The sequence below is a fragment of the Aegilops tauschii genome, chromosome 6, assembly GCF_002575655.3.
Source record: "Aegilops tauschii subsp. strangulata cultivar AL8/78 chromosome 6, Aet v6.0, whole genome shotgun sequence".
Lineage (NCBI taxonomy): Eukaryota > Viridiplantae > Streptophyta > Magnoliopsida > Poales > Poaceae > Aegilops > Aegilops tauschii.
Window position 1 is genome coordinate 137,106,649 of NC_053040.3, and position 20,546 is coordinate 137,127,194.

Here is a 20,546-nt window from a genome sequence, read left to right on the forward strand (position 1 = left end):
TAAGACCAAACTTGCGACGCCGAAGTGCGCTTTAGAGTTGTTCGGACTTTTACTGGCAACTCATTTGTTCCCATACCGAGCCCCTGGAAAGTTATGCCGAGGTTCATCTGTAAAGTAGCCATTAAGGCCGTACTCATTGTTGAAAGAGTACGGAAGATTAGTTCAGATAAAAGTTTACTGGGAGTAGAGCAATATGCCAATGATAAATTCATATAAAAAACCAGGAACCCAGCTATTTGACATACTTGGGGTCGGGAATGGAGGAAACAAGGCATAGTACAGGCTCGAAATAAAGAGTGCGGTCTTCAAAAAGTTGTTTTGGACCTCCTGTCGCACGTCTGCGCTGCCTGCCCTCGGGGAGTTTAATCCTTAATGGAAGTAACCCCTTTAGGTGAGTGTACGGATCCGAACTCCGAGAGAGTCCGTTGTGGATACTGTCTTTCTCGTCACCTGTTTTTATGAGATAATAGTGAAAAAAGAAAAAGGAAACCAGATAAGAAACGTTACGGGAGTGCTTGCAGGGCTGTCTGTATTGTGCTTCTGCCGAGGCCCATGGTATCTTGAGTGCGTAGTGATGCATGCGCGGTGTAAATCTTGCTGGTACATGAGGTGGGTGGCGGAAGCCGAACTGCTATTTCCGTTCCGGGAGTGGTCGAACTTCGGAGGGAAACTGTTTCTGGCCCCTGGTGTCTGGCTGCTGAGCCGGTCCGTCATCTTTATCGCTTGGTGGCCTCCTCCCCTTGTGTTCGGCGTTGAGCTTGCCTGCCTGCTTGAAGACCCAACAATTTCTGTTGGTATGACTAGCTGGCTTATCAGGGTGGCTGTGGATCTGGCAAGGTCGGTCCAATATCCTGTCAAGGGTGGATGGTCCGTCTTTGTTTGCCTTTAGTGGCTTCTTCCGTTGACCGGGGTTTGGATTGTTAAATCTGGTGTTGACCGCTATGTCACGTGATCTTTCATTGTCATTGTGACTGTTTTGTTCGGTTCGTCGTGGCTTGCCGTTGCCATCTCGGATTTCGGAAGTGCCCGGGTCGCTGGCTTTGTTGCTTTTACGAGCGAGCTAGTTGTCTTCTCCCGCACAAAAGCGAGTTATTAGAGTAGTGAGGGCTATCATGGATTTGGGTCCTTCCTGGCCGAGGTGACGTGCTAGCCATTCATCTCGGACGCTATGTTTGAAGGCCGCGAGGGCTTCCGCGTCCGGACAGTCGACGATTTGGTTCTTTTTGACTAAGAACCTGGTCCAGAGCTCCCTGGCTGACTCGTCGGTCTGCTGGACAATATGACTTAAGTCATCGGCATCTGGCGGCCGGACATATGTTCCTTGGAAGTTGTTTCGAAAGGCGTCTTCCAAATCTTCCCAGTTGCCAATAGAATTTTCTGGCAAACTGTTTAGCCAGTACCGAGCTGGCCCTTTAAGCTTGAGCAGTAGGTATTTAATGGCATGAAGGTCATCTCCACGAGCCATGTGAATATGGAGGAGGTAATCCTCAATCCATACCGCGGGATCTGTTGTTCCATCGTATGATTCGATGTTAATGGGTTTGAACCCGTCTGGAAATTCATGCTCCATTACCCCGTCAGTGAAGCAGAGAGGGTGTGCGGCTCCTCTATGTTGGGCCACACTATGAAGCACCTCCGGCGGACTCCGTTTACGGTGTTTGGACCGGGCGTGGTCGGCTCTATTGTGTCCAAATAGGTAACCATCATCACCGGTCGGGGTATGTCCCCGCGATCTGTATATCAATTTTGTGTGTCCTGTTCTACCCTTCAGGTCTTGTTGGATGTCGTGAGTATTCCCCCGAGCTGTTTTGTTCTTGTTTTGACGGCCGGGTGGTTTGGTATGGTGCTCTGCTTGGGCTGCTGCTTCATCCGGACCGAACTATGGTCGGCATACCGCATTATTCGATGGTGGTGTGGGCTCCAACGCCTTGCCATCGTATTGAGGGAGCCACCTACTCTTGGGGTGGCTTTTGTCTGGGCCGTTAAGGCCGTATTCTTCGGCGGCTAAGACCTCGGTCCATCAGTCATTGAGCGAATCTTGGCTCGCTTGAAGTTGCATCTGCTTCTTCCTTAGGCTCCTTGAAGTGGCTATGAGCCGGCGTTTAAAGCGCTCCTGTTCGAGAGGTTCCTTAGGCACGATAAAATCCTCGTTGCCGAGGATCTCCTCTTCCTCGGAGAGTGGGAGATAATTGCTATCCTCCGAGTCTCCATATGTGGCCTGTTCATCAGGGCTGTCTTGCCCGCCTTCCTGTTCCTCCTGTTCGGATCGTACCTCAACAGGGTCTTCATTATCCGGAGTGTTATCTTCTCTGGGGCTAGTATTGTTTTCTCTTGAGCGACGTGACTTCGAGCGGCGCAGAGCGCGCCGGTGTTCAGACTGTGTACCAGGAGGTTTATTCTCAACTGGATCCTCCTTGTCATCGTCGAGAGCGTCGTTGGGTGTGTCTACCATACACACATCGTACCAAGAAGTGGTCGTCCCGCGTCTAGCGGGTAGTGGGTTCTGGCCTTGCCCCTCATCGTCGTCCATACCGTCGATGTCTTCGGAGCCGGGGTCAAGCGTGTTGGTTGGGTCTTCGACAGTTGCTATGAAGTGGGTGGCGGGTGGGAAGCAAAATTCTCTACCATCCGCCGCAAGTTCGAACCGAACATAGTTCGGCGGCGAGTTGCCTGCCAGGGATAGGTTTTTTAGTGAGTTTAGTACATCGCCCGTGGGCGAGTGTTGGAAGACGTTTGCGGCGCTGAACTTGAAGATCGATAACCGATCGAGTTCGGTATCCGTGGACTCGCAGGGTTCGGAACTCGTCGCCGGAGGCGAGTCCGGGGTTCCGTTGATGCAGATATCATATGAAGTAAAATCCGTGTGTGGCTCCAACGCCGCGGGATCAGCAGCCTCCGTGATGGGGCTAAGCTTCCCATCTTCGGATGACTCGATCTGCTCCAGATCTAAGGACGGAGTTGTTGCAGGAACTATCTCCTGGATGGGGCCCGATGACAGGTTTAGGCCATGCTCATCGGGGCGAAGGGGAGCGGTGACCGCGGTCTCGAATCCGTCGAAGATCAAGTCTCCACGGATATCCGCAACGTAGTTCAAACTTCCGAATCTGACCTGATGGCCAGGGGCGTAGCTATCGATCTGCTCCAGGTGGCCGAGCGAGTTGGCCCGCAGTGCGAAGCCGCCGAGTACGAAGATCTGTCCGGGGAGGAAGGTTTCTCCCTGGACAACGTCATTACTGATGATCGAAGGGGCCATCGAGCCCTTTGCCGACGGCACAGTGGAACTCTCAATGAAAGCACCAATGTCGGTGTCAAAACCGGCGGATCTCGGGTAGGGGGTCCCGAACTGTGCATCTAGGATCGATGGTAACAGGAGACGGGGGACACGATGTTTACCCAGGTTCGGGCCCTCTCTATGGAGGTAATACCCTACTTCCTGCTTGATTGATCTTGATGAATATGAGTGTTACAAGAGTTGATCTACCACGAGATCGTAATGGCTAAACCCTAGAAGTCTAGCCTATGTGAATATGGTAATGAGTATCCCCTTTTCCGGACTACGCTCTCCGGTTTATATAGACACCGGAGAGATCTAGGGTTACATGGAGTCGGTTACATAAGAAGCAATCTACATAGTCGGTTGCCAAGCTTGCCTTCCACGCCAAGTAGAGTCCAATCCGGACACGGGTATAGTCTTCGGCCTTCATGTCTTCACAGCCCATCAGTCCGGCCCAATGGATAATAGGCCGGACGCCCGAGGACCCCTTAGTCCAGGACTCCCTCAGGGAGCACACGACACGCATGAACGACCTCTTGCTCTGTGTGGGGACCTCTGCGATTTTCAACACATGCACCACATCAATGGTGTGCATTGGGTCAGGTATTCAACACATAGCATGCACTCCATCAATATGTTCGGGGACACACGCATGCAATAATGGTTGTCTTTGGACACACTCTCACTCGCTTGGTTATGGGCGGCAAGCCTATATATATTCGTGGGCCTGCGTGGACGTCCATCATTTCGACCAACGACGAGAAAGGTTACCAGGGTGGATATACTCTTCTTCTTTGCTTCGAGTTATCGTATAGTAGGTCGACCCATTCCAAGCCTAATTAAGTTCGAGCGCATGCTACGCGTCGTGAACCCTCGCTCGGTGTGGGGATTTTACGGTTCCAAAGCATGGTGCCACATCAAATTTGCGCATTGGATATTCAAACACCACACACACCACTTCCATATACATACTTGGGCCACATGCACATAGTGGGTTTGTCTTCATACAATACTCCCTCGCGAGGTTATCGGCGACAAGCTAGCCCATTTTGCGGGGCCGTGTGGACGTCCATCACTTTGACCAACAACGAGCGGGGAGAGGTTGTACGACCAAGTTGGATTCTGCTTGGTCCGTGTTACAATACGTCTTGGTGAGATGCCCACCCCCCGACGTGTGTGTGGGGCGGGGGCTACTTCGCGCTACCTGCAACCTCCGTGGGGTCGGGGAAGACCGGTTAATTTGCGAGGCACACGTGCCACATCAAATTTTATGAATGGTAGTTAAATATCACACACCACACCATTTTCATACATATAGTAGGGCCACCCGCATGTGGTTCGTATGTGGTCTGACCCTTCTCGCGCCACAAGCACACATTTGTGGGTCGTCACACAGTCCACCTTTGTCGGGAAGCGAAAGGGGAAGTTTGAAAGCTCTTCTGTTTCGCGTAACAGAATAGTATTCTGTTACCCTACTTGAACTGATGGTTTCACGCGGTTGTACTGATGATTTTCATCTCGTCGAACTGATCGTCTTTTCATCGGAATGGGGCGTGTAATATATCGTTGGAAAGCTCTTGATATTTACATTACAAATATATAGAATTTTTTTTTTAAAATCATCACGCTTTAAGAGCAGTTTTGAAAAAAAAAATATTTCAAAACCGAAAACAAGAATCGTATTTTGGACTCAATTTTCAAACGGTTTGTCGGAATTGAGCACATAAGATGGCGTTGGAAAGCTGGTAAAAATCCGCATCTTCCATATATCTATTGTTTTTTCAAATTATGTACAATTTAAAAGTAATTTGAAAAACGGTGAAATTCTGGGCGAAACGTATTTTCGCATTTTTTTGCAAACGGTTTGTCGGATTTATGCAAATGATACGGCGTTGGAAAGCTATGGAAAATGCGCAACCTTTTCATATAGAAATGTTTTTCTAATTCCTTACGGTTTAAAAACGAATTCGAATACGGTCAAATTTGATTTTGAATGCGATTTTTCTAAAAGTTTGTCGAAATGGGGCAAATAATATATCGTTGGATAGCTATCAAAAATGCAAAAGTTAGTCCTATTGAATGTTTTCTCAAATTCGCAATCGTTGATGAGTAATTTTGAATACCGTGAGACAAGTCGTGATGTTTTTCCGTAGAAAAACAGAGTACTTGTACTGAACTATGTATATGTTCGAACTGATTTATTTTTCACAGAGTAATTTTGAAAGGTTCCAAAAAGAGAGTACTTGAACGGATATCTGTATGGATTTGTACTGAGCGTGTTTTCATAGACTAGACTTTACTCTGTTTTCTCGGTATGATTTTCCTCGTAACTTTTCAATGGTACACGATATCATAGTCTCCGAACTTTGCATGGTTTATATGTTGAACTAAATCATATTTTTTGAAAAGAAAATTTTCATGTGTTTATTTTTTTGAACTCCACTTTTTTTGCAATGATGTGTTGGACTTCTCTCGTTTTACGACTTGAACTTTTATCATTTGAATTTCCGATGGGGTCTCTTTGTTTGAACTTTTATCATTTGAATTTCTGGAAACAAAGTACTCGAACTGATCTCCGTACGGATTTTGTGCTAAGCGCGTTTTCACAAATTGAACTTTCACTTTGTTTTTTGGGTAAGGTTTTCCTCGTAAAGTTTCAATAGTTTACAGTATCATCGCCCCTGTACTTGCATAGTTTATATCGTCAAACTGAATACTATTTTTTCAGAAAGAGAATGTTTAGTTTGTTTCTTTTTTTTGAACTCAACATTTTTTTACAACGATGTTGTGAACTTCTCTCATTATGACTTGTACTTTTACCATTTGAATTTTCATGGGGTTTCTTTTTTGCTTGAACTTTTACAATTTGATTTTTTCATTTCTTTTATTCCGAATGGACCATGTTTTTAACTCGTATTGATCAATATTTTTAATTCAAACCATTTTTCCTTTCATCTGACAAAATTGTTTCCACACATATAATACATGTACATGAATCATATTATCCATAGCACCGACCTCAGCAAAAAAAAATTTCATGTGTTTTCGTATTTGTACTAATCTATCTGTGTGTTTGTACTGAACTAAAATAAAAAATTTCCACAATAAATGTGTTGTGTTTTTTCTTTGGCTTTCTTTGAGCATATATTGCTCAGGTCCATAGACGAACTTTCTCAAATTCCATAGACGAACCAACAGCTATTTATTATCTAAACTTATATGCTAGTAATAATTGAACATTCCATACAATTTCTTGTCCGTCCGTGGACATCAACCAACATAGGCAGGAGAGAGCACTCGAACTAATAATTGTTTTTATCTGTACTGATCAATGTTTTAAATTCAAACCATTTTTTCCTTTCTTGTAGAAACATCAAACTATCATGTACACTTTCTTTTAAGAAGTACTCCCTCCGTTCGGAATTACTTGTCTCGGAAATGGATGTATCTAGAACTAAAATACGTCTAGATACATCCATTTCTGCGACAAGTAATTCCGAACGGAGGGAGTAGCAATCATATCATCATAGACAAAAGAACTTGCAGCTGCTTCTATGTGTACGGATTGCATGTTTTTGTTCTCCTCATTGCCTGCATCGTGTACTTCACCCTTAGCCTGCTTGGTATCCTTTGTGCTAGTTCAGTAGCCGCTCACCGTGCACACCTGCTCGATGGGAATTTACACAAACTGTTTGGAATTAGGAATTGAACTTTAGTAAAATTAGAAACTGAACTAAAAAAGAAATAGAAATTGAAGGAAAATAAAATAAGAAACTGACTGAACTAAAAATAAGAATGAACTGAACTAAAAATAAGAATGAACTGAACTAAAATTGGAAATTGAACTGAATAAAAATTAAGATGTTGTCGATGTAAGAAGGGCTTCTCTTTTGCAAGTAGCTTATGCGCCGTCGGCTAGCTTTGGTTGTACTCCTACCTGCTAAGCGTCTGTGTGGTTTACACCTACCTGCTAAGGATGACCAAACACTATATTTGTGAGTTCTAGAAATCGGGAGGAAATCATCTCATAAAAGAAAGAACCAGATATGTTGAGACTTGGTTTTCAGTTCACACCACTTAAGCTAGCCGTACTGAAGTACTTGTGTTCCTCTCACTCACATATACTACATGTTGATGCTTGCCATCTCGTTCGTTACATACTACATAGGCAGAGGCTACGCATACTGTGGTCAAATCAAATAATATAAGACTCTATATGTATCAGACCTGGCTGAGGATGCTGCCGGTCTTCTTGTCTTTGTCAGTGAAGAGTGAGTCCTCTGTAGCACGCACGCAACAAATTAAAATAAGAAATGAAACTAAACTGAACTAAAAATAAGCTACAAATTTCAATCAATTCGATATTCATCAGCTACAAATTAAAATAAGAGTCCTTGGTATGAGGAATCAGCTACAAATTTCAATCAATTCGATATTCATCAGTACCAGTATCTATTTTAGTTTGGTGTAGCTACCTGCCATGTGATTTTATTAGTACTAGCACGGCTGGAAAAGTCCAGAACTGTAGCAGCATGTCACTGAACTTGCATATTTTTTTTCTTTGAGCTTATTTAGGTGATATATCAAATTTCATAGGCATTTCGACAAGAACCTATAGAGCATCATTTTTTTACACAGAAGCAGCATGACATTGAATGATAGCAGCATCAACACAAGATTCTCCTCTTTTTTTGTACAGGATGCTTCAAAAAAAACAAGCACATAGGCGTAGCTAAAAGCACACAGATAGTAGTGTTACTTACAGGAAGATATTCCTCTTCTCTATGCCTTTTCCAAGTGCCTCAAGTTGTTCTCCCGTCGGTATAGGCGCGTACTGACGGCTCGGATCATAGTTCGTCTCTCCAAACATAGGAACATAACTACAGGGTAAACATGACTCGTATTAGGACTCGAGGATGCACATGATACTAGCAAAGAAAAAACATAGCATTGCATGTACTGGCGTGGAATGAAGTTGCTGGACAGACCGGTAAGGCCAATGTATTCATCCTACTACTATTTTCTGTCCTCCTAGCTGAAGGTAGTTGGTGTAGACCACCCCGACTGAAACCTTGTTCGCATTTCACCATCCATGACGTGGCTGCTACTCCTACACTGCCTCTGCCAATTTTTTGATTAATTCCCATTTGAAGAAACATGTTTTAACAATATTTTTCCCACCAAAAGTGTGAAGAAATGCTACCTAGTTTTCACATATATTTGCTAGAACAAGTTAAGAAGTACAAGTACACATGCACAGAATAAGACTTAGGTTTGCTAGCAAAATAATTAGTACACATAGCTCCCACTTGAGAAGTACAAGTGCAAACCGAGTCACCTGTGCCGGAGCTATCTAACATATTCCCAAACATGGTTCAAGCATGTTTTAGTGCAATAAAATAAGAGAATGGATCAAAAGCTGGAACCCAGAACTGTACTTACGTTGCGGTGAACAATATAGCCATCGTTATTGGGAACAAAAACATGGTGCTGTTTTGGAAAGAAAAAATGAGCAAAATAGGAGATATTATTATACATTGATTGTGTGTTGAATCTCTAGTTCCTGAACTTTTATGAACTAACAGCACACAACACATCACTCTGTCTATATGTCCCTGCAGAACTTCTGTTGGAGTATAACACGTTCTGACGCCAGCACACAATGTGTAAGGAGTAGCTCTATTCTTTTCCGTGTGAATGTTTAAGAGGAAAATCAACCTTGCGTTGCAGGAGAGAAGAGAAGTCTATGGGCGCGGGGAGACGATGGTGTCTGTTCGCCTCCGGCACCGACATCCAGCAGGGAGCCTCAAACAGTAAATTTGTTCACCTGCACAATAGTTGTTTTAAAAGTTTGTTTAGGTAAAAATACATGGTTCAGCATGAAGGATTTTTAGCTATGCTATCTTTTGTAGCTAACTCTCACAGGATTAAACAAAGTAGAGTAAGGCAGGGGATCAGCGAGAGGTAGGTGTTTTGTACTTGAACTGTCCATCGGAAGATGGAAATGATTGTACTAGCACAGGACAATTCGCATGTACACTAGTAGCACATATGCACTGATGTGTACACATTATTACTAGCACGGAGGATGATGCACTCGAACTGTCCAACAGAACACGTTCTTGAGAGAGAGAGAGACAGAGAAACTGTGGCATGGGAGGCTCGCCGGGAAGGGGAGGAGCTGGAGTGGGGCACGTCAGGGTAGCCAGAAGCGCCGCCGCTGCCGGAGGCTAACATCGTTGGATCCATTGGCGCCGCCGCTGCCGGATGACCGCGCAAGTGCTGCGAAGACAAGGGCCTGGGCAGAGGAGCCCGAGTTCAGCAGGAGTACGAGACAAGGAGACGCTCGCCACCAGCACGCAGGCGATCTGCGCGAGCGGCGCGCTGGGTGGCTGGGGCTGCGACCCGACGTGGCAGAGGTCGCGCCGACGATGGGATGGTGCGCGTCGGCTGCACGTCAGGGCAGGGCAGCGTGTCACACATCGAACCGCTGCGTCGTTGAACGGGCTCTGTTCGCGGTGGTGAACGGACTGGTTGGCGGCTCTGAACGTCCTGGGAGCTGATGCGGTGGAGGGGCTGGTCGCGGCGGCGGCGAGCTGGGGGAGGGGTGGCCGCGGCGGCGGCGAGCTGGGGGAGGGGTGGCCGCGGCGGCGCGCGCTGGGGGAGGGGGAGGCCGCGGCGGCGGCGAGCTGGGAGAGAGGGTTGCCGCGGCAGCGTGCGCTGGGGGACGGGGAGGCCGCGGCGGCGGCGAGCTGGGAGAGAGGGTGGCCGCGGCAGCGCGCGCTGGGGGACGGGGAGGCCGCGGCGGCGGCGCGCTGGGAGGAGAGGGAGGCGCATCGGGGTGGGGAATCGTTCGGGACGACGGGTCTGCCTCTACTCTCGGATCGCTCGTTATAGGGTGGAGGGTAACAGAATATTATTCTGTTATTATTATTATGGCTTTGTCACCTGGGGCATTGTCATCCTTCTGGTTCCGTCTGATCTCGCTTTGAGATCCGTGCAGTATTTTTTAGTCTGCCATTGACTAGTTTTCCAGTTGTCTATTTACACTGAGACGAGTTCATCAGAACTAGGTAGTATCAAGATTGAATGTTGATACTATGTATACGCATGGATCTATTTTCAGGGAATCTGTTTTGAGTTCACGGAGAACTCCATTTAGGTATTATAACTTCTAATCACCAACCAACTTTTTTTACTATTGTAGAAAGTTAGTAATTATAATAATTTTATACTATTAGGAAATCTTTTTGGTTAAGTATCGATGATCTGACATTATGATGCCCCAAGTTTGACACATACTCTTCTGGAATCGTATTAGTGTGATTGTTAGCATGCTCATTAACTGAATCCCGATGGAGGAATGACGTTAGCATAGTGTTTGCACAGATCACGAGGCATGCAATGAACAGAGATTACATGGGGTGGCACTGTCACCCACAGGGGTGGCATAGTCACTAGGTGTTAAAAAATCCACACTAATATATATATATAGGGTATATACTATAGTATTTAAGGAAAGACATCTAATACCTAGAATAAATCATAGAGTATCTACAAAAAATCATAGGGTATATATATATGTGCCCAAATAAAAATCATAGTATTTAAGGGAAATCATAGGGTATATATACACGTACCCAAATGAAAAAAAAATCATAGGGTATATATTTACGTACCCAAATATGAGTTTTTCGCTATTTTTTAACAATACTATAGTATTTAAGGAAAGAAGTTGTTTATGAGGGAATCAATAACATGCCATTTTCTGGAAACCAATCGACAATCAATGGCAGTGCATGCAAGTACAAAAGGAAAGTGAATTATTTGAAAGGTAGTATTGATTATTTGTAAGCAAAAAATGAATTAGCGGGTCGGATCCGAACTAGGTGCCCCAAACATTTTACCTATATATATGATGGACTCCTATAGGTTGTGTGTTACGGTAAGGTGAGATTTCAGACCTAGCTATTTGGGGGCATGCACTCGTAGCTAGGATTCCCTTACCGCCGACACGAAGTGGGGTTCGTAGGGGGATGGCTGACTAGCAATATTGTGCTTTTGTGCGACAGGTGCCACATCAAAATTGTGCATTGGGTATTCGAACATCAAACCACCGTTTTCATACATATATTTGTCCACATGCAAGTGTGTTTGTGTTCTGACCCTCTCCCGCATTATTCTTTTTGCCAAAATTATAAACAACACACGAGTTGGATGTAGAAACCGTCTGCGATTGGGTACGCAACAGACACGGTTTGGTCAGACTACCCGTGTGCCACGCCCGTGCCCTGCAGTCCCTCACATCAACACAGTAGATTGGGCGCCACGAGGCTTGCCTCCCGGTCTCAAAAATATCTACTGCCTCGTAATCTCGAAAATATCTACCGCGTGGAAGGTTTTAATGTTTGATAGTGTTAGATAATAATGAGAAATAAACGATACATGAGAGCACATGGATTTTTTACGTGGAAACCCTTGCGGGAGAAAACCACGGACGCACGAAGGCGCAATCACTATGATGGAGGAGTATTACAAGCACGAGACGACAGACCGTCTGAGGTGCGACTACATGGGGTATATATGAGGGCAATACATGAGAGTCCTTGGAGGACAAGTAAACGAGTTGTACTCGTACGCGTCGGTACCAACGCAAAGGCCCACACCGTATGTACTACGTCTAGTCCAATACGGTAGAAATTGGATCATAATTTAACAATCTCCACCTTGAGCCAAATTCCCTCCAGTAGTCGAAGAAAGCAAATAACTCCATCCAAATCTGTATAAACACCTTGTGCGTCAAAGTCCATAGGGCTAGTGAGAAATACCAACTAAGCCTGAGCAAAGCTCAAACTTATTGGTCGGAACTGGCTTTGTCATCATGTCAGCAGGATTATCATGAGTACTTATCTTGCATACCTTCAAATTGCCTTCAGCAACAACATCTCGAATATAATGGAATTTGACATCAATGTGCTTTGTCCTCTCATGATACATTGGATTCTTTGTAAGATATATGGCACTTTGACTATCAGAAAATATGGTAGGGAAAGATGAATCTCCACAAAGCTCAGTATACAAACCTCTCAACCAGATAGCTTCTTTGCATGCCTCAGAAATAGCCATATACTCGGCATCGGTAGTGGAACAAGCCACAATAGACTACAAAGTTGCTCTCCAACTCACAGCACAACCACCAATGGTGAAAACATAACCTGTGAGGGATCTTCTCTTATCCAAATCACCAGCAAAATCAGAATCAACAAAACCAACAAGTCCATCTCCAGTTTTCTCAAACTGTAAATAAGCATTAGAAGTACCTCGCACGTATCTGAAAATCCACTGAACTTCTCTCCAATGCTCTTTTCCAGGATTAGTCATGTATCTACTGACAACACTCAATGCATATGATAAATCCGGACGAGAACAAACCATGGCATACATAAGTGAACCAACTGCACTCGAATAGGGAACTCTAGACATGTACTCAATATCGGCATCTGACTTAGGACATAAAGCTGATGATAATTTGAAGTGTGCAGCTAACGGTGTACTCACCAGCTTGGCATTATGCATATTAAAACGATGAAGAACTTTATCAATATATCCCTTCTGACTTAGATACACTTTTCCAGACGGTCTATCTCTGGATATTTCCATGCCAAGAATTTTCTTTGCTGCACCCAAATCCTTCAACTCAAATTCATTACTCAATTGCTTCTTTAGTTCATCAATATCTGACATACTCTTTGCAGCAATTAGCATATCATCAACATAAAGGAGCAAATAAATAGTTGAACCATTGACAGTTTTCAAATAAACACAACTATCATAATTAGACCTTTCGAAACCTTGAGAGAGCATAAAGGTGTCAAATTTCGTGTACCACTATCTAGGGGGTTGCTTCAATCCATATAGAGATTTCTTTAACTTACAGACAAGCTTTTCTTTTCCAGGAATAACAAAACCTTCAGGTTGTTCCATATAAATATCCTCTTCTAATTCTCCATGTAAAAATGCAGTTTTAACATCCAATTGTTCAAGCTCAAGATCATGCATGGCAACAATACTGAGTAAAGTGCGAATAGAGCTATGCTTCACAACAGGAGAAAAGACTTTGTTATAGTCAATACCTGGAATCTGACTGTAACCTTTAGCAACTAACCTTGCTTCATATATTGTCTCATCATTAGGAGAAACACCTTCTTTCCTCTTGAAAACCCACTTGCAACAAATAGGTTTCTTCTCTCTAGGTAATTTTACTAAATCCCAAGTGCCATTCTTTTCAAGTGATTCCATCTCATCATGCATAGCGGTCATCCACTTATTACTATCACCAGAAATAATAGCCTCGAAATACGAAGAAGGCTTAGAATTACCTTCAATTTCTTCCGCAATAGATAAAGCAAAAGAAACAATATTGCACTCTTCAATTAACCTGACAGGTTTATTAGTACCCCACCTAACTCTGTCACGTGCGAGATTCCAACTGGGTGGAACAATAAGCTGAACTGGAGGGGGAGTGACATGATCATCATTAACGACGGGTTCATCATGTGCATCAACATTTCATTACCAGATGTATCACCATAGTCAATAACATGCTCCACCTGAACAGTAGGCTCTTGAACAATAGGCTCTTGAACAATAGGCTGATGTTCACTCTCAATAGGAACATTAGTAGATGAAACATCATGTAACATAGCAGATTCATTAAAGATAACATTTCTGCTAATAACAACCTTCTGGGTTTCAGGATTCCACAATTTAAAACCTTCAACACCAGATTTATAACCAAGAAAGATGCACTTAACAGCTCTAGGCTCCAACTTTCCATTATCAACATGAGCATAAGCAGTGCAACCAAAAACTCTCAACTGTGAATAATCAGCAGGTGAACCAGACCATACCTCAATTGGAGTTTTCTTATTAAGAGCAATAGATGGTGAACGGTTAATGAGATAACAAGCACTGGAAGCGGCCTCAGCCCAAAAACGCTTATGCAAACCTGCATTGGACAACATGCAACGGGCTCTGGAAATAATGGTCCTGTTCATACGCTCAGCAACACCATTTTGTTGAGGAGTATAAGGAACGGTATAATGTCTGACAATGCCTTCAGACTTGCAATAATTCTTAAATTGCTTAGAACATAATTCCATACCATTATCAGCGCGAAGTGTTTTTACCTTCTTTTCAGTCTGCCTTTCAATCATAATCTTCCACTCCTTAAAAACTGATAATGCTTCATATTTATGCTTCAAGGAATAAGGCCAAACTTTTCTCGAATAATCATCAATAATAGTCAGCATGTAACTAGCACCACCTAGTGACTTCTTGCGAGATGGTCCCCATAAATCAGCATGAACATAATCAAGAATACCTTCAGTTGTATGAACCGAAGTGTTGAACTTCACCCTCTTGTGTTTGCCGAAGATACAATGCTCACAAAATTTCAATTTACCGGGTTCATATCCATCAAGAAGACCTCTCTTATTTAACTCTGCTAAACCAAGTTCACTCATATGTCCAAGACGCATATGCCAAAGGTTAGCAGCATCACAATCAAAATTCTTTGAAATAACTGGAGTAGCGTTACCTGAAACGGTAGAACCTCAAAGGTAATAAAGACCATTGGTCGAACTTAAGTCACCTTTCATCACAACAAGGGAACCTTTGGTGACCTTCAAAACACTATCTCCACCTGAATATTTGTACCCCTTTGCATCAAGGGCACTCATAGAAATAAGATTTCTCTTCATCTTCGGAATATACCGAACATCTGCCAAAGTTCTGATTGTGCCATCAAACATCTTAATTCGAATGGAACCTATGCCTTCAATCTTGCATGGTGAATTATCAAAACCCAAAACGGAACCAGTAGCAGAAGTGGAATCAAAAGTAGTAAACCAATCTCTATGCGGGCACATATGAAAAGTGCATGCAGTGTCAAGTACCCACTCATCATTGGTCTCAGCACATCTAGCGATAATGACAAGAGCATCATTGAAACTATCATCACGAGCAACGTTAGCAGAATTGTCACCTTGTTTGTTACCTTTTCTCTTTTCCTTGTTTTGCAACTTGAAACACTCTGAGATGTCATGTCCGTCTCTCTTGCAATACCTGAATACTTCTTGTCTCTGGATTGCGACTGGCCCCTATAGCCGTTCTTACTTTTGCCTCTGTTTCCATTATGTGAGTTCTTCTCCTTTGTCCTGCCACAAACAGATAATCCCTCGGATTGGGATGAACTTGAACCATCATGAGGCACCATTAATTTCATCTTCTCCTTAGAGTTCAAAGCTTCATAAACTTCATTAAGTGTGAGAGCATCACGACTGTATAATATGGTGTCTCTAAAATTGGTATAAGAACTTGGCAGTGAACAAAGTAACAGTAAAGCAATATCCTCCTCTTCATACTTAACCTCCATTGCAGCTAGATCAGATATGATCTCTTTAAATTCTGAAATATGATTCAAAACATTACCTCCCTCGGGTAACCTGTGCAGGAATAATGTTTTGCTTCAGATGCATCTTGCTGGTGAGATCTTTAGTCATGCAAATCCCTTCCAGCTTTAACCATAGAGCGGCGGCAGTTTTCTCACTCAAAACTTCCTGCAAAATATTATTATGCAAATGGAGTTGAATTTGTGACAAAGCCTTACAATCAATTCTTTTCTCCACATTAGTCCAGTCCTGAATTCTGTTCTTCCCAAAATTACACAGTGCTTCATCATAGTCGGACTGTGCCAACAACGCCCGCATCTTGACTTGCCACAGGGTAAACCTTGTGTCACGGTCCAGCAGCGGAAGATCGTACTTCATGGAAGCCATGAGTCGATTAAACTATGCACAAAGTAGTGAAGTCGGAGTAAAATAATTCTTGATGGAATTAATATGCGGAGCAAACAAAACAGAGAAGATAGCACCTGGTAGTTTGTTTCGTAGTGGACGTAGCAATTAAAAAAACCAACTGTAGCTTCACGTGACAAATAGTACCAGTAGCTGGCTATCTAGTACTAGCTCTTGATCAGAGAGGGTTAAAGAAAACAAATCTGGACCTGGAATGTGGCTTCGGTCTCCACACGAGGAAGCGATAGCTGGTCAGATCACTTGCCGACAAATCTGGGGACTTGAAGCTTGCACCTGCTGAGACGCACGGCTCGGCAGATCGGACAAGCGCACGACTTTGTAGGGCGGCACAGCAGCGGAGGTCTCGGCGGAATAGCTGTCAGACTCGAACAGCGGATCTCTGTGACGACGCGCAGCAGAAAACAATCCCGTGTCGGATTCGAGGATCGCGGAAGACGGCTGCGGCGGATAGACCGCAACCCTAACTCTCGTCTCAAATCTCGTATCTTTGCAACTTGGCTCTGTATACCACTTGTTAGATAATAACGAGAAATAAATGAGACATGAGAGCACACGGATTTTTTATGTGGAAACCCTTGCGGGAGAAAACCACGGACGGACGAAGGCGCAATCACTATGATGGAGGAGTATTACAAGCACGAGACGATAGACCGTCTGAGGTGCGACTACATGGGGTATATATGAGGGCAATACATGAGAGTCCTTGGAGGACAAGTAAACGAGTTGTACTCATACGCGTCGGTACCAACGCAAAGGCCCACACCGTATGTACTACGTCTAGTCCAATACGGTAGAATTTGGATCACAATTTAACAGATAGCACATGATTAGTATGTGCAGACCGTGTGCGATGTCTGTTACTCCCGCTCTGCTTCAGTCCCTTGATTCAAATTTTCAGTAGCCCCGGGCCCCGGCATTTTACTCCCGCCTCTACATCCCTTGCAATATCAAAAATATCTGCTCGCCCTTGATCAAAATTTTCAGTAGCCCCGCCTTGTTACTCCTGCCTAGTAAAATTTTTAGTTGCCGCGGTCTTTCCTCAAACACCACCTTGCCCACCCCCCCATCCACACACACCACACACTCCCCATACCTCCGCTCACACAGACACACACCACCCCCAAAACCATTGGTAGGTCGCCACCATCGCCGCCGCCTCCATCCTCAACCTCTGCCTGTGTGCCGGGGAGCTCGAGGAGCCAACGGCCAAAAAGAGGTTTATCAAGGCCTCTTCGCCCGACGCTGGCGAGGTGGCCACTGAGGTGTCCCCGTCGTCCTCCGCGGGCTCTTTATCGATCCACCGTCGCAGGTCCCCCGAACCGCCCGCCGCCGCGCCCCTACGCCGGTTCGAGGACTTCCCCGTCCTCCCTCGGACCCGGCAGCCGACGAGGTCCTACCTCGAGGTCCTGTAGCGGTGGTGGGGGATGTGGATCGCGGAGATTATAGATCGGGAGACCCACACCCGCCGGTGGCTCGGTAGCTTCCACACGTCCGAGCTCGCGGCCATGGAGTACGACCGCTGGCAGGTCCGCTACCACGGCGCAGTGGGTAGGCTCAATTTCCCCTTCGACACACGTCCGGTCCACCTCGTTCCACCGGAGCTAGGGGTAGTGAGCTCGGCTATTGAGGGAGTCCTGGATTAAGGGGTCCTCGGGCGTCCGGGCTGTGTAACATGGGCCGGACTAATGGGCTATGAAGATATAAGATAAAAGACCTCTTCCCGTGTCCGGATGGGACTCTCCTTGGCGTGGATGGCAAGCTTGGCGTTCAGATATGAAGATTCCTTTCTCTGTAAACCGACTTTGTACAACCCTAGTCCCCTCCGGTGTCTATATAAACCAGAGGGTTTAGTCCATAGAGGCAATCACAATCATACAGGCTAGACATCTAGGGTTTAGCCATTACGATCTCGTGGTAGATCAACTCTTGTAACCCTCATATTCATCAAGATCAATCAAGCAGGAAGTAGGGTATTACCTCCATCAAGAGGGCCCGAACCTGGGTAAACATCGTGTCCCCTGTCTCCTGTTTCCATCGACCTTAGACACACAGTTCGGGACCCCCTACCCGAGATCCACCGATTTTGACACCGACATTAGTGCTTTCATTGAGAGTTCCGTTGTGTCATCATCGGAAGGTTCGATGGCTCCATCCATCATCTACAACAACGCTGCCCTGAGGGAGGTTTTTCTCCCCGGCCAGATCTTTGTATTCGGCAGCTTCGCACTGCGGGCCAACTCGCTTGGCCATCTAGAGCAGATCGATAGCTACGCCCCAGGTCACCAGATTAGTTTTGGAAATTTGGACTATGTCGCGGATATCCGAGGAGACTAGATCTTCCAAGGGTTCACGACTCCAACCTCCGCTATGGCTTTAGATCCAGAGCGCGTCTCCATGTCCGAAGACGGGATTCCTGAGCCCGCCGGACCATATGCGGCCACTAAACCCAGTACGGGAGAACCGGAGGAAGTAGTGTCGCTGGCAACCGTCATGAAGCCGGACTCTCCTCCGGACACTGGCTCCGAACCCTCGGAGTCAGCATCGTGTGAGCTCGACCAAGAAGTATCCTTCCCGGATTCTCTTCTCCCTGGCAAAACCTCGCCTTTAAGCGAGGCTCTGGACTTGATGCGATCCCTCGTCATTACAGAGGAGCAATGTCCGAACTACGCCCAGTCCGGACTAGGGGCTGAGAGCGGGGAATTTTACATCCCACCCACCACCCACTTCATAGCCACTATCGAGGACTTAACTGACATGCTCGCCTACGGCTCCGAAGACATCGACGGTATGGACGACGATGCCGCAGAGGAGCAGGCCGAAAACCCGCCGTTTACCGGACACTGGACGGCAACCGCTTCGTATGACATGTACATGGTGGACACACCCAAGGAGGGTGACGGCGATAACGAGAAAAATCTAGTCGAGGATAAACCTCCTGAGATCCAACCAAAGCACCGACGTCAGCGGCGTCGCTCTAAATCACGCCGTGGAAAAGACAGCAATACTGGCATGAGAGACAACACTCTAGACGATGTCGAAGACAAAGAAGAACCCATCGAGCCAACCTCCAAACAGGATGATCGGGAAGATGGGCAAGTTAGCCCTGATGAACAGGCCGTAAACGAAGACTCGGAGGACAGCAATTATCGGCCCTCTCCGATGATGAGGTGATCCTCGGCAACGAAGACTTTATCATGTCGGAGGAACCTCTCGAGCAGGAGCGCTTTATGCGCCGGCTAATAGCCACTGCAAGGAGCCCGAAAAAGAAGCAGCAACAGCTTCAAGCTGATCAAGATTTACTCAACGACAGGTGGACTAACTTCCTGGCAGCCGAGGAATACGGTCTCGAGCGCCCAACCAAAAGTTACCCGAAGCGTAAACTTCTACCTCAATTCGACGACGAGGCACTGGATCCCGTACCGTCAGCACGTAATGTGGCTGACCGACCACCTCGTGGCCGGGACAAAATGGCAACTCAAGCCGAACACCAGCCCATACTGCCTCGCCTTAAAGGTAAAGATATAACAGCTCGGGGTTATACATACGACCTGTGGCAGGACCTGGACAGTAGAGAAGGTCAAACCAGATTGATCTACGGATCACGGGGGCGTGCCCCGATGTGGGACGACGGCTATCTAACCGGACGTGACAAGCATAATCATGCCCGGGCCGAAAACCGCAGACGGACTCCATCCGAGCTACGTCGCGACTTGGCCCGATATAGAGGCGCCGCACACCCCCTTTGCTTCACTGATGAAGTAATGGAGCACGAATTTCCAGAAGGGTTTAAACCCATGAATATCGAATCATATGATGGGACAACAGACCCCACGGTATGGATTGAGGATTTTCTTCTCCATATTCATATGGCCCGCGGTGATGATCTTCATGCCATCAAATACCTCCCGCTCAAACTCAAGGGACCAGCTCGGCACTGGTTGAACATCTTGCCTGAAAACTCAATTGGCAGCTGGGAGGACTTGGAAGACGCCTTCCGCGACAACTTCCAGGGTACATACGTCCGACCTCTGGATGCCGATGACTTAAGTCACATAGATCAACAGCCCGGAGAGTCAGCCAGGAAATTCTGGACTAGGTTCTTCACTAAAAAGAACCAGATCGTCGACTGTCCGGATGCCGAAGCCCTAGCGGCCTTTAAGCACAACATCCGCGACGAATGGCTCGCCCGACACCTCGGCCAGCAAAAGCCGAAGTCCATGGCGGCCCTCACGGCACTTATGACCCGCTTTTGTGCGGGCGAAGATAGTTGGCTAGCCCGTAGCAATAATAATGCAAGCGAACCTGGCACCTCTGAAGCCAAGAATAGCAACAGCAAGCCCCGACGCAATAGGCATAAGCGTCGAAACAATGGTGACAATACGGATGACACGGCG

At 45.8% G+C, this 20,546-nt stretch overlaps 1 long non-coding RNA gene across 6 annotated transcripts; it reads right to left on the reverse strand.

Annotated features, from left to right (window-relative positions):
• Positions 1-6,475: 6,475 nt before the first annotated feature.
• On the reverse strand, positions 6,476-9,481 carry LOC109746435 (uncharacterized). Of its 6 annotated transcripts, none has more exons than XR_005759711.3 (5): positions 9,198-9,481; positions 8,993-9,101; positions 8,038-8,154; positions 7,502-7,554; positions 6,476-6,938 (listed from the first exon to the last, which is right to left on the reverse strand). It is a non-coding gene; the product is annotated as an uncharacterized lncRNA (long non-coding RNA). The 6 variants fall into 6 exon arrangements; XR_002228793.4 differs by adding an exon at positions 8,263-8,389 and having other exon boundaries at positions 8,993-9,441; XR_002228792.4 differs by adding an exon at positions 8,263-8,395 and having other exon boundaries at positions 8,993-9,441.
• Between the last annotated feature and the right edge of the window lie 11,065 nt (positions 9,482-20,546).